Here is a 12,837-nt window from a genome sequence, read left to right as displayed (position 1 = left end):
GAATGCGGACTCAGAATGACAGAAGGGTCAGGTGGTGAATTTGAGCACGAATCAGTCAGCTGCTGACGAATATAAGTGGTCTGAGGGGCAGCTTGATTGGCCGTGAGTCTGGCCACAGTACGTACAGATATGCACGAATCTGCACGAGGAGGTGAAACACCTGCCTGTTGAAGTAGGTCAGGTGTCTGCACGTGGAACGCGTGGCATGGCAGCGGCCGTAGATGGAGTGGGAGTCGTGGTGGTGGCTGAAGCAGAAGTTGGAGTGAGAAGTGAACATCAAGTGGCGGGACGAGATGGGTTGCTGCACATGTCGCATGAAAGGGTGGTGCAACCGGCGAGAACCTAGCAATACAGCTCTAAATCCAGTGCGCCCCAGTAACAGGTGATGTTCCACTCCTGCATGCAGGCAGCGGCCCAGGTGGAAATTTCATAAAAGGTGGAGCACTTGGAAAATTGAGGCTTGGCCTTGAGCATAAAGAAAAGATCTCTGACATCGATAGTGCGTGGGGCTGCGGAGCTGTAGAAGGGCATTGTAAAACTGATGAGTCAATGTCGATGCAAAATCCTTTCGCTAAGACTGAGGGACACAAGCGGTGGATCGAAGAGCCAAGCACTGGGAGAAGATTGGAGCCAATGTTGCTGAAGAGAAAGAAACTTCATGAGGCTGGTGGACAGGGCCAGGGCAGGTCGTCGACAAAACGGCAGAGAAATTTAAGGGGGCTGAGAAAAGGGAAGGGTTGGGATGACGAATTAGGGGTAAAATGGGATGAAGGGGTGGGGGTTGAGAGAATGAGGAAGCGGGAAGTATGGAAGAAGAGGGCAATAAATGAGAAAAGAAAAAAGACTGGGGCCTGTAGAGTAGAAGGAGGGAGTGAGAGAAAATGAGAAGCAAAGGCAGCAGGGAGGGTAGGAGACAGTTGAGAAAACACAGAAGCTTGGGCAGGAGCAGGCCTAGGGAGCATTGGTGCAGCAGCGGCTGCCATCTGACTTGGGGCAGCCGCAGCTGCTGTCCATCTCAGGACAGGAATAGCAGTGGGCTAAGACTGATGGACCTGGGAGTGTGGCAGCAGCTGCAGGGTCCGACGCTGGGATCACTGCATTGAGAGGTAGTGTGGAAGCACCTAGAAGCACCAGGGAGTGTGGGAGGGTGGCCAGTGAGGGTAGCCTCTGCAGCAAGGAGGCGGATCCAAGGCATAGTGGTTAAGTGCAGTGGGCCTGGTACCAGGGTTCTGATGAGTTATGCTACTGTAGAGGGTAGGAAAATTGCCTCCATCTACAGATTAATCTCACATAGACAACTCCCCTTATCACACTTATTTTTTTATTTTTATTATTTTAATTATCAGAACCATTCTAAAAGCGTTTCAAGCCACTCTTGTTTGTTTTATATGGTGTTACATCACTCGCCCCTAGATGGCGCTATGTCCCAGTGCGTTGCAGGGAGAACATTAAAATTTAGACTCTGAGCATGCGCAGTCCAGAAATAAACTCGTGCTGACTTTGACTAAGTTTTTCACTGCTGTCGTGTTTTCTCACTGCTTCACAGGTAGTTATAAATGCTTCTTAAATGCTTTAGATTGCATAAGCATGGGTAAAAATGGCCACGAGAGCATTTTGTGAAGTTTTTTGTGGTATTTGGTTGTGTTAAAAATGTTTAGTTTTGCCTGTAATCCAATGTTTAAATCTGGGGTGACTAGCTACCAGCTATGGCTGCCATCTTATTCGGCTTAATGAGGTAGAGCTTGAACTAATGTTTCTAATCGTAGTTCTAGATGTTTCCTTCGTGTGGAATAGCAAATCTGTAAATATTAAAGCTACAGGGTCATGCCTTGTTAAACAGCACTCTTGGTTTTGTTATCAAGCTACAATGGGGAGCTAGTGACACTATTTTCATGATGTCTCATCTTCTGTGGGGATGTAGCCACCATTTTGTGAGCTTCCTAAGTGCTATGTACGAGTGAGTTGAGAATATCCACACCAATACATCTTGTCTCTTTTATTGAAGTTAAAGACTGTTGTTTTTGAGTAATAGAAGCCTTATCAGTAGAGTTTATGGAGTTTATGTACACTACAGTGCTCTTTTTCTGTAAAGTTTGACAGCCTTAAGCTGCATTGCCTGTCTCGAGTATGTGTTACTTACGATGGTTGTGTAAATGTACTATGTGTGGCTGGGAAATGGTGAAAAATCAATGCTGTGTAACTGTAACAAGAAAAAATAGAACAAAACCTAAATAATAATTATTAAAGTGATGAAAATGTAAAGTCCAGAAATAAACTCGCGCTGACTTCGACTAAGTTTTTCACTGCTGTCGTGTTTTCTCACTGCTTCACAGATTCACAGACTTTAAGGATACACAGTGCTGTTTGGTCTGTGTATCCCTTGCTGCTGGCCCAGCCACCCCTAGACCTGGTGCCGGCAACAATTGGGGGCTCGTCCGGGATCTAGCGCCACCTACCTGGGGAAGGAGTGTACTATGACGACAAGACGTGTCCGGAGCTTCAGGGAAGGCTGCAGTATCATACGCCATCCAGAGAGCGGAGGCCACCAGTGTCTAGCCCCAATGGCTACCTCTACCCCACGGCGGATGTTAGTCTACACGGTTCAGAAGAGACTTTCAGTTTTGAATGAGAGTCAGCTACAAACGGTTGCATGTGCAATCGACGAGGAAGAGTCAACAGTCAGCCCTGCCAACCTAAGTGAGCCAGAACTTTATGACTTCATTGTTGATTATCTACGGAGTGATCGGTTAAGGGACATGGAAGACGAGGGCATGTCTCAACTCCTCATTCTCAATGACATGCTCACTGATCTTTTGGCTAAAGAAGTAGAAGCCGATAGAGCTGACAGTGCTGCACCCCTCCAGACGGACCACACACCTTCTCATCAGCCAGATCCTGTCATGCCAACTCATCCTGAGCACACCTCTCCTGATCTACATCAGACTGCGGGGACTACTGGCAGAGATATACAACATCTGCATCGGGACAGAGACACTAACACTTCACCCAGTAATTACATAACCTTGACAACAGCCAGGTCTTCCACAAGAGGTGCTAATGATGTTCCTCCAGGTATATCCAGTCCACCCTCCAGCATCGCTGATCAGGTAGTGAGGTTCACTGATGTAGCTGCTCTGTTTCCACGCAGAGAATTTAAGCTTCATGGTGGTCAGATCTCTGATGCAGGGTCTGATATGTCATACAGTAGCCTTTGTAAACATTTTGATGAAGGGCTACAAGAAGGGTTCAGTGAGTCTGAGATTATCCGTACAGTGCGCAGAATAACTAAGCCGGGTACCTTTAGAGAGATGCTAAATAATAAGGATGATCTGACTGTAGATGAGCTCAAGCGGTTTCTCCGCTCTCACATTAGAGATAAAAACAGTACTGAACTCTTTTTAGAGTTAAAAGAGAGTCCACAGCAGTTTTTGTACCGCATTATGGGTCTAAAACAAAGAGTTCTTTTTGAGTCGCAACAACCTGGTGCTGACTTTAGCTACGATCGAAAGCTTGTTCAAGGCACATTCCTACACACACTCTACCAGGGTCTCAATGAGAAAAGTAGCCATGTTAGACGTGATCTCAAACCTTACCTAACAGTCTTACAGGTTAGTGATGACTGCCTTTTAGAAAAGATCACTAAGTCCACTAGTGAGGAGACAGATAGATTAAAACGCCTTGGAGCAGTTGCCAGAGCCCGACCAGTGGCTGTAAATACAGCTCAGCACGCCAGTAGTGGGCCGAATGACCAGTCTAAATCGACCCATGTTGACTCGGAGTTACAGGCCAACCGTGCTGCCATCATGGAATTGACAGCCCAAGTGTCTTCTTTAACCAAAAACTTGGCCCAGATGGTAAAACCCACTGAGAGTATGACTTCTAATAACTCTTCACCTCCCATTTACCACCCAGCACCAATGCTTGAGTCAAAAGGCAGATGTCAGAACTGTATACAGCGAAACAATTTGAGCTGTTCTCATTGTTTTATATGTGGTCAGGAGGGGCATAGGGCAGTTGGCTGCCTTCAGAGGAAGTCGTCGGGAAACGGGGTGGGGTCACTGGGGCGGGGGCTGCCAGTGACCATCGCTATTGAAAAGCCCTCGTTGCAGAAGCATTGCAAAGAAACAGCCAACTCCAAAAACCCAAAGCAACCTTGTCTGCCTCCTAGGAAGTATGTAGCCCAGCTCATAGGCAAAAGGTGTATGGTGTCATGCGCAATCAATGGGGTCCCAATTCAAATGCTGCTTGATTCAGGGGCTCAGGTGACCATAGTGGGGAGGGAATGGGTAGAGAAAATGTTGCCCAAACTACAGATATTGTCTCATAACACTCTTTTGACTGATCACCCCCTTGAAGTATTCGCTGCTAATGGGACCGGAGTTTCCTTTGAGGGTTGGGCAGAAGTTGATCTTCAAGTATGTAGTAGGAGTCAGGGACATGTAGCTATTCGAGTACCAATACTAATTGGTCACAGTTCTGTTAACTGTGCTCTTTTAGGTACCGTGGCGGCACGGTGGCTTGGTGGTTAGCACGTTCGCCTCCCAGCGCTGGGATCTTGGGTTCAAGTCCCATCTGGATGGAGTTTCCATGTTCTCCCCGTGTCTGCGTGGGTTTCCTCCGGGGGCTCCGGTTTCCTCCCACAGTCCAAAAACATGGAGGGTAGGTGAATTGGCTTCTCTAATAACTGTCCTGGTGTGTGAATGAATGTCTGTATGTGTGAGCCCAGATATGGATTGGCGCTCTGTCCTGGGTTAAACCCTAGTGCCCGATGCAGTCCTCCAGGTGGACGGTCTGTGCGCGTTTGGCTGCCGCTTCTCGCCAGTGTGTGTGTGAATTGAGCGTTCTGAGCAGTGTAGATTGTAAAGCGTCCTTGGGTGTCTAGAAAGGCGCTATATAAGTGTAACGATAATAATAATAAAAAGTAATGTCATCGCAGAGATTATCAAAGAAAACAAGGAAGAGCAGAGTGCAGTGAATATTACTGCCTTACTTAAGGAAGCACTGAGTGTCAGTGGGAGAACAGCGGAGTCTCTGGTCTCTGTTCTTCAGATGCAAGTACCTGAAGAAACATTCCAGTCATTTAGTGTGAGAGTTGGAAAACAGGGTGTAAGTTCCTGCTGGCCGAATTCATGAAGTCAAGTGCAGGGTCAGAACAAGGCCAAAAGGTGGAACAATGCTTTTCCAACCTAGTCCTGAGTGTTACTATCCTGAGGGATTAGAGCCATTTTCCACACTAATAGATGTCCCCATTGGTCTCTCTAAACATACAAAAATCCCACTTCAGAACTCAACTAAACATGACATTTATCTGCCACGGAGGACTGTGCTGGGCACCCTCGAAGATGTTATAGCAGTACAGCCAATACAGCATTCCTGTGGGGCACCAGAGACTGTGTACTCTCCCATGGTTCAAACGTGTACAGCACAGCTTAAACAAGGTGAAGAGTATAGTCCAAGCCAAGAAAGAGATGAACAGGTGGCAACCCCCTGTTGATTTGTCACATCTTAGTGAGGATGAACAACAGGTAGTCAGAGAAATGCTGTACAGTGAGTCAGATGTATTTGCTAAAGATGAAGCTGACATTGGCTGCATACCAAGCTTACAACTAAAAATACATCTGCGAGATGAAACACCTGTGCAGAAACGTTACAATTCAATACCCCAGCCTCTGTATAAAGAGGTAAAAGGGTATGTACGTAATTTACTGGACCACGGTTGGATAAGAAATTCCACTTCGCCATACTCGTCCCCTGTGGTTTGCGTTCGGAAAAAGGACAAGAGCTTGCGTCTCTGTGTGGATTTCCGTGAGTTAAATGGCAAAACGGTTCCCGACCGCCACCCACTCCCACGTATCCAGGATTTGCTGGATAATCTTGGTGGCTATAACTGGTTCTCCATACTTGATCAGGGCAGCGCTTACCACCAGGGTTTTGTGGATGAGAACTCCAGACATCTGACTGCTTTTAGTACTCCCTGGTCCCTTTATGAGTGGAATCGGCTTCCATTTGGTCTCATGAATGCTCCTGCAGCATTTCAAAGGTCTATGGAGGGTATCCTTGATGGTCTGAGAGATGAATGCTGCTGTCCATACCTAGATGACGTCCTGTGCTTTTCCAAGACGTTCCATGACCATGTCAGGGACCTCAGGCGAGTACTTTGCCGTCTAAGGGAGCATGGAGCTAAGCTGCGTCCGGAAAAATGTGAGCTGTTCAAACGCCAGGTGAGGTACATAGGAAGGTTAGTATCAGGTGAAGGCATTCAGATAGACCCTAAGGACCTGGAAGCAGTTCTTCAATTAAAAGAGAGAGAGCCGAAGACTGTAGGAGAGGTCAGAGCTCTATTAGGGTTCCTGGGTTATTATAGGTCCTTCATACAAGACTTTTCCAGACTCTGTTCAAGCTCCTGGAGGGTCCCAGTGAGGACAGCCAAAACAAGGCCAGCAGTAAAACCAAAAAAATACGAACCACTCAGGGTCAGCTGTCCTCCAAGACACCTGTGCAGTGGACACTTGAGCACAGTACCATCCTATCTAACCTGGTGGATATGTTAACTCACCCATCCATCCTAGCATATCCGAACTTTGAACTACCATTCGTGTTACACACGGATGCTTCCAATGAAGGGTTGGGGGCTGTGCTTTACCAGCAGCAGGGTGGAAAACTCAGAGTTATAGCCTTTGGCTCAAGGACGCTCACACCTGCTGAACGAAACTACCATCTCCACTCTGGCAAGCTTGAGTTTCTTGCATTGAAGTGGGCAATCTGCGATAAATTTCAGGATTATCTGTATTATGCACCTACTTTCACAGTATATACTGATAATAACCCACTTACATATGTTTTAAGCACAGCTCGGTTGAGTGTAGTGGGACATAGATGGGTAGGAGAGTTAGCTGACTTCCACTTTACAATTAAGTACCGGCCAGGTAAAGCAAACACTGATGCTGACACCCTTTCACGGTATCCACTGAAACTCCAAGATCATCTAAGCACAATACTGAAATAATGCCCCCAGAAGTAATGTCTGCTGTCTGGCAGGGCGGGGAAGCTGTGAAGAATCAGGATGTGCCATGGTTGGCTGCCCTACAACTGCAGGCTGGTGACGAAGACAAGCTTTCTGTGAGTGTTCCCCTCATCACCCCAGAGGATATCAGAGCTGCTCAGGAGGAGGATATCTCCATCTGCAAAGTGATGAGATTAAAGAAAGGATGCTGGAGTCCTAAAGACAAAGACAAGAGACAGATGGGACAAGAAACACGACGACTAGTACATGAATGGAACAGACTGAAAATTGACAAAGGAATTCTGTACAGACAGACGAGAACACATAAACAGCTGGTACTCCCATGTAAACTTAAGCCACTGGTACTTAAGCAGCTCCACGATGACATGGGGCATGTGGGGGCTGATAAGGTCAACCATTTAGCCAGGGAAAGGTTTTATTGGCCTTTCATGCAAAAGGAAATTGAGGACTATGTTATCCGACAGTGCTCATGTATCAAGCAGAAGCGGCCTAATATTCCAGACAAAGCGCCAATGGGGTCCATAACGTCCACTTTCCCTTTTGAGCTTGTGTCTGTTGATTATCTTCACCTCAAACCAAGTAAAGGTGGCTACGAGTACATCTTAGTTTTATGTGACCACTTTACACGTTTTGCCCAGGCGTATCCAACTAAGAACAAATCTGGAAAAACTGCAGCTGAGAAGATCTTCTCTGACTTTATTCCTCGCTTTGGGTACCCTGAGAAGTTACATCATGATCAGGGGCGGGAGTTCGAGAACAGCCTCTTTCAGCGACTTGAGCAGCTTGCAGGAGTTTCACATTCTCGCACCACCTGCTATCATCCACAGGGTAATCCGGTGGAAAGATTGAATAGGACACTTCTTCAGATGCTTCGCACCCTGCAGGAAGAGAAAAAGACAGAGTGGAAGGACCACTTGCCTCATCTCATCCATGCATATAACTGTACGAAGCATGAAGCGACAGGCTATTCACCATTCTTTCTCCTTTATGGAAGAGCTCCACGCCTGCCTATTGATTTACTGTTCGACCTCAAACCGGAAGGAGAGACTCAGACCAAGCAAGAATATGCACAGCAGTGGGCTTCTCGGATGCAGGAGGCATATAAGATCGCCTCAAGTCACAGCCAGAAGTGCTCTGCCAAAGGTAAACAACACTATGACCGAGGTGTTAAGGGCATCGTTCTTCAGCCAGGGGATCGGGTACTTGTCCGCAACTTGTCTGAGAGAGGTGGCCCAGGCAAGCTTCGTCCATATTGGGAGAACAAGGTGCACAGGGTCATGGAAAGGGTAGGAGATGGACCTGTTTATAGGATTCAAGCTGAGAATGGGGACCGACACATCCGTGTGTGTCATCGCAATCTCCTACTTCCTGTAAACGACCTGCCAATTGATCCAAATGAACAGACTTATCAGAGAAGAAAACAACTTCATGGACGAAATTGCCACCAAACAAAGAGTAAAGAGCCAGACCAGCACCGTTCGGATGACTCTGCTGATGAAGAATTCTTTTACAATATTCGACCATTACCTGTGTACGAAAGGAGGAAGACCACATCTCAGACATTCCCATCCAAACCCCACTGCCGCCTCCGAGTTGTAGCACCTGAATTCACACCGGTGAGACAAAGAGGTGAATCAAAGGGTGTGCATAAAGTAGTTGTGCCATTGAAATAACCAGACTCAAACCAAGCACCAACGCATGAGGATGCATTTGCTGGTGAGGATGTTCAAGAACTGCCTGAAAAAGACAACATGCTTCACCGGGTATATTCAGAAGGGTCCATGGAAGAAGCTGAGCCTGACGTAGAGCTGTCCGATGATACAGAGCTGCCAGTGAGGAGGTCCACTCGGGCTGCAAAGTGCAAAGAAATATTCACATATGAGCAGCTGGGTCAGCCTTCATATCAATCTTGGAGACCTGGAGTGAATGCAATGGTTGCATGTGGGCCTTACCCTATGACAGTTTATCCAGCATTCACTGAAGCATGCTACTATGTCAGACCAGTACTTATGACTTAGACATTAGGTATATAGATACGTTCACAGACAGCAGACTAAATACAGATTTGAAACAGTATTATGAGTTTAGTTGTAAATGTCTGGAGACATCTCTTGAAGCAGGGGAGAGTGTAGAGGGTAAGAAAATTGCCTCCATCTACAGATTAATCTCACATAGACAACCCCCCTTATCACACTTATTTTTTTATTTTTATTATTTTAATTATCAGAACCATTCTAAAAGCGTTTCAAGCCGCTCGTTTGTTTTATATGGTGTTACATCACTCGCCCCTAGATGGCGCTATGTCCCAGTGCGTTGCAGGGAGAACATTAAAATTTAGACTCTGAGCATGCGCAGTCCAGAAATAAACTTGCGCTGACTTCGACTAAGTTTTTCACTGCTGTCATGTTTTCTCACTGCTTCACAGGTAGTTATAAATGCTTCTTAAATGCTTTAGATTGCATAAGCATGGGTAAAAATGGCCACGAGAGCATTTTGTGAAGTTTTTGTGGTATTTAGTTGTGTTAAAAACGTTTAGTTTTGCCTGTAATCCAATGTTTAAATCTGGGGTGACTAGCTACCAGCTATGGCTGCCATCTTATTCGGCTTAATGAGGTAGAGCTTGAACTAATGTTTCTAATCGTAGTTCTAGATGTTTCCTTCGTGTGGAATAGCAAATCTGTAAATATTAAAGCTACAGGGTCATGCCTTGTTAAACAGCACTCTTGGTTATGTTATCAAGCTAAAATGGGGAGCTAGTGACACTATTTTCATGATGTCTCATCTTCTGTGGGGATGTAGCCACCATTTTGTGAGCTTCCTAAGTGCTATGTACGAGTGAGTTGAGAATATCCACACCAATACATCTTGTCTCTTTTATTGAAGTTAAAGACTGTTGTTTTTGAGTAATAGAAGCCTTATCAGTAGAGTTTATGGGGTTTATGTACACTACAGTGCTCTTTTTCTGTAATGTTTGACAGCCTTAAGCTGCATTGCCTGTCTCGAGTATGTGTTACTTACAATGGTTGTGTAAATGTACTATGTGTGGCTGGGGAAATGGTGAAAAATCAATGCTGTGTAACTGTAACAAGAAAAAAATAGAACAAAACCTAAATAATAATTATTAAAGTGATGAAAATGTAAAGTCCAGAAATAAACTCGCGCTGACTTCGACTAAGTTTTTCACTGCTGTCGTGTTTTCTCACTGCTTCACAGATTCACAGACTTTAAGGATACACAGTGCTGTTTGGTCTGTGTATCCCTTGCTGCTGGCCCAGCCACCCCTAGACCTGGTGCCAGCAACACTACCTTGTCAAAATGTGCTGCCCATAGTGTACTTTTATAAATACAGTTGCTTTAATATAAGAGTAGGTGAGATAAATGTAGTGTATCAGAAAATGCTGCCTACAGAAGTATAAGCAGGAGGTATGCACAAACGAAATCCACTTATTAAAGAAATTATAAGATTATTAAAGTGATAAGAATTTTTTTTTTTGCTTGAGTTTTAAAACACTCAAGCAAAATAACAGTAAACTAAGATTGTGTGATGCACCGGAGGTAAAAAAAAAAAAAAACACATGGAAACATTGAAAGGTTTGGTTTTGCATGCGCAGAGCTGCAGCGAAAATGGGTTATGTTGTTAGAGCGGGAAAACCAGACGCAGTGGGAGATTATATGCGGGGCGTTCCGCGAGCAACGGGACAGACGGGAGGAGTAGTAGTCCGGCGTCTAGTACGAAGAGGGCGACACGGCGAAGCTACAAGGACGCCTGGAGCTCGGAAGCAGCTAGACGTGTGGAAAGCCTGAAGGCCTCAGCATACTTCTTGTGGAGACGACGTTCGCCGTTGCTTCGGAGAAAGAAATATGACGTAATTTAAGAGAAAAGGAACATCGTGCGAAGGCTTCGCTCGCCATGTACCTTCTGAAGCTGCATGAACTCCGGCATAAACGCCATGCGACAAAACGGATTTGTATTTGTTATTTTCCTTACACATCATGTAAACTATGCTCTGTCCCAAACAACAACCTACTACCTAAATAGTGCACTTTAAAGATTTCAAATACTAATACTATTACACCACTACATTATTTACTACATAGTGTAGAACAAAGTGTTTGTGATTCAGCCCTTGTGTTGTGGCAGAATAATTGAAAAGCAATGTAAAAGTAAAACACTCATAACGACATAGGGCTCCTGTGTAGCCTATGTCATAGGCTCTGCCTTTAGTGTTAAAGGAAAAATCATCATCATCATCATCTTCTTCTTCTTCTTTTCTGCTTTTCTATTTCAGGGGTGTGGTGCAAAGGAAAAATGTATTCATGATATTTTATGATCATTGTTAATATGTGTTTGTGCTAAGTAAGAGTCTGTATGTCCCCAAGGACTTGCCCTGTTGCAAAACTGATCTTAGCTGGGCTCTTTTTTTCTCTCTTTCACAAATGCTCTTGGAGATTTCAGCAGCCTTATTTCATAATGACAAAGTTTGCGAGCTTGTAGAGTGGAATTGAATGTTTTCGGCACTGTGTTTTATAATGGGGATTAGGTATAATGTATTTTCTTAATCCAGGCTGATGGAAGTATCTGCCCTCTGCAGAGGTCAGGACCTAATCTCTGACCTTCTGCTTTACTTCACAACAAAGCATCGGGATTTCTTCATGCTTAACAGTGAACATCTGTTTTCACATGTCTCCCACATTTGTACATTATGATTAAAACTATAGTCTGAATTATTTCGGAATGGAAAAAAAAATCATGAAGTGTCTATGTTTTCATGTTTGACAGATGTCAGGGCCCTTGCAGTTTTCAGCAGTTTTTGCAGCTTTTTTTTCTGCAGATGTCTTCAATTGTTTCTATGCCTACTGTATATCCATCTACAAACTCTATTTAAAACAAGTTGGGATGCAGTTTAAATAAGTTTAAAAGGAAATGGAATTATATGTAACAGAAATTAATAAAAAAAGTTTTTGATGTTTCAACCAAGAAATGTTATTGTGTGTGTGTTTTTTTTTTTTGCAATTCTATTCTAAATTTAGCAATTCTAAATTAGCAAGTCAATTCTAAATTTAATGACAGCAACACCTTACAAAAAAGTCAGGACAGGGCCAGGAAAGAGTGGCTAAAACAAACAAAAACTTTGGCAACAGGTCAGTGACATGATTGAGTTTAAAACAAGTCTTTCAGAAGTAAAAATTGAGAGGGGTCACCCACTCTGTGAAAAACTGTGGGCAATTCACAAATCATGTTTCTCAAAATAGTAAGAAAACTGGATATTTCTTAACCTACAGTACATAATATCATTAAGAGGCTCAGAGAATCTGGAGAAATCTCTATGCAAGGTACAAGGCCCAAAAACTAACATTGGCTTGCCCTCATGTGGCACGGCATTAAAAGCAGGTTTCTATAATGGAAATTACTTAATTGGATCAGGACCCTTCCCAAAACCAATGGTTTGTGTGTAAAATCACTACACAAAATGGTTCTGGAGGTAGTCATGCCTTTAATGCAGTTCAAATGTAATTGGTTATCAGCCAACAGGCAAAGATGAATCAGTTTAACACTCCTTGGGTGGACCTTTTAAATTTCCTGCCATAAACTGGTAAAGCTTGTGGTTTGCATCTTCTGACTCCCAGAAATATCTTTGGAGGAAATAAAAGTGCAGTAGAATTTTCTTTTTGTTTCTGTAGGCTTAGTTCTGTTTCTAGGCAGAACTTTAGGTTTATGACTCTGTATTTCAAAATCTCCACACAACGTGTGCTTATTGTCTTATAACTATTTACACCGGGTGAATGTTATTTAATGTTTTTCATATAGTCAT

The 12,837-nt window shown here is 44.3% G+C and overlaps 1 long non-coding RNA gene across 2 annotated transcripts in view; it reads left to right on the top strand.

Annotated features, from left to right (window-relative positions):
• Nucleotides 1-9,332: 9,332 nt before the first annotated feature.
• Nucleotides 9,333-12,837, top strand: part of LOC136664326 (uncharacterized) — a 50,919-nt gene continuing 47,414 nt past the window's right edge. For both annotated transcript variants that reach the window (XR_010795118.1, XR_010795116.1), the window contains exon 1: nt 9,333-9,449. This is a non-coding gene — a long non-coding RNA (uncharacterized lncRNA). The remainder of the gene's footprint in view (nt 9,450-12,837) is intronic.

The sequence above is a fragment of the Hoplias malabaricus genome, chromosome 13 (genome assembly GCF_029633855.1).
Source record: "Hoplias malabaricus isolate fHopMal1 chromosome 13, fHopMal1.hap1, whole genome shotgun sequence".
Lineage (NCBI taxonomy): Eukaryota > Metazoa > Chordata > Actinopteri > Characiformes > Erythrinidae > Hoplias > Hoplias malabaricus.
This window is presented reverse-complemented; position numbering and strand designations above follow the sequence as displayed.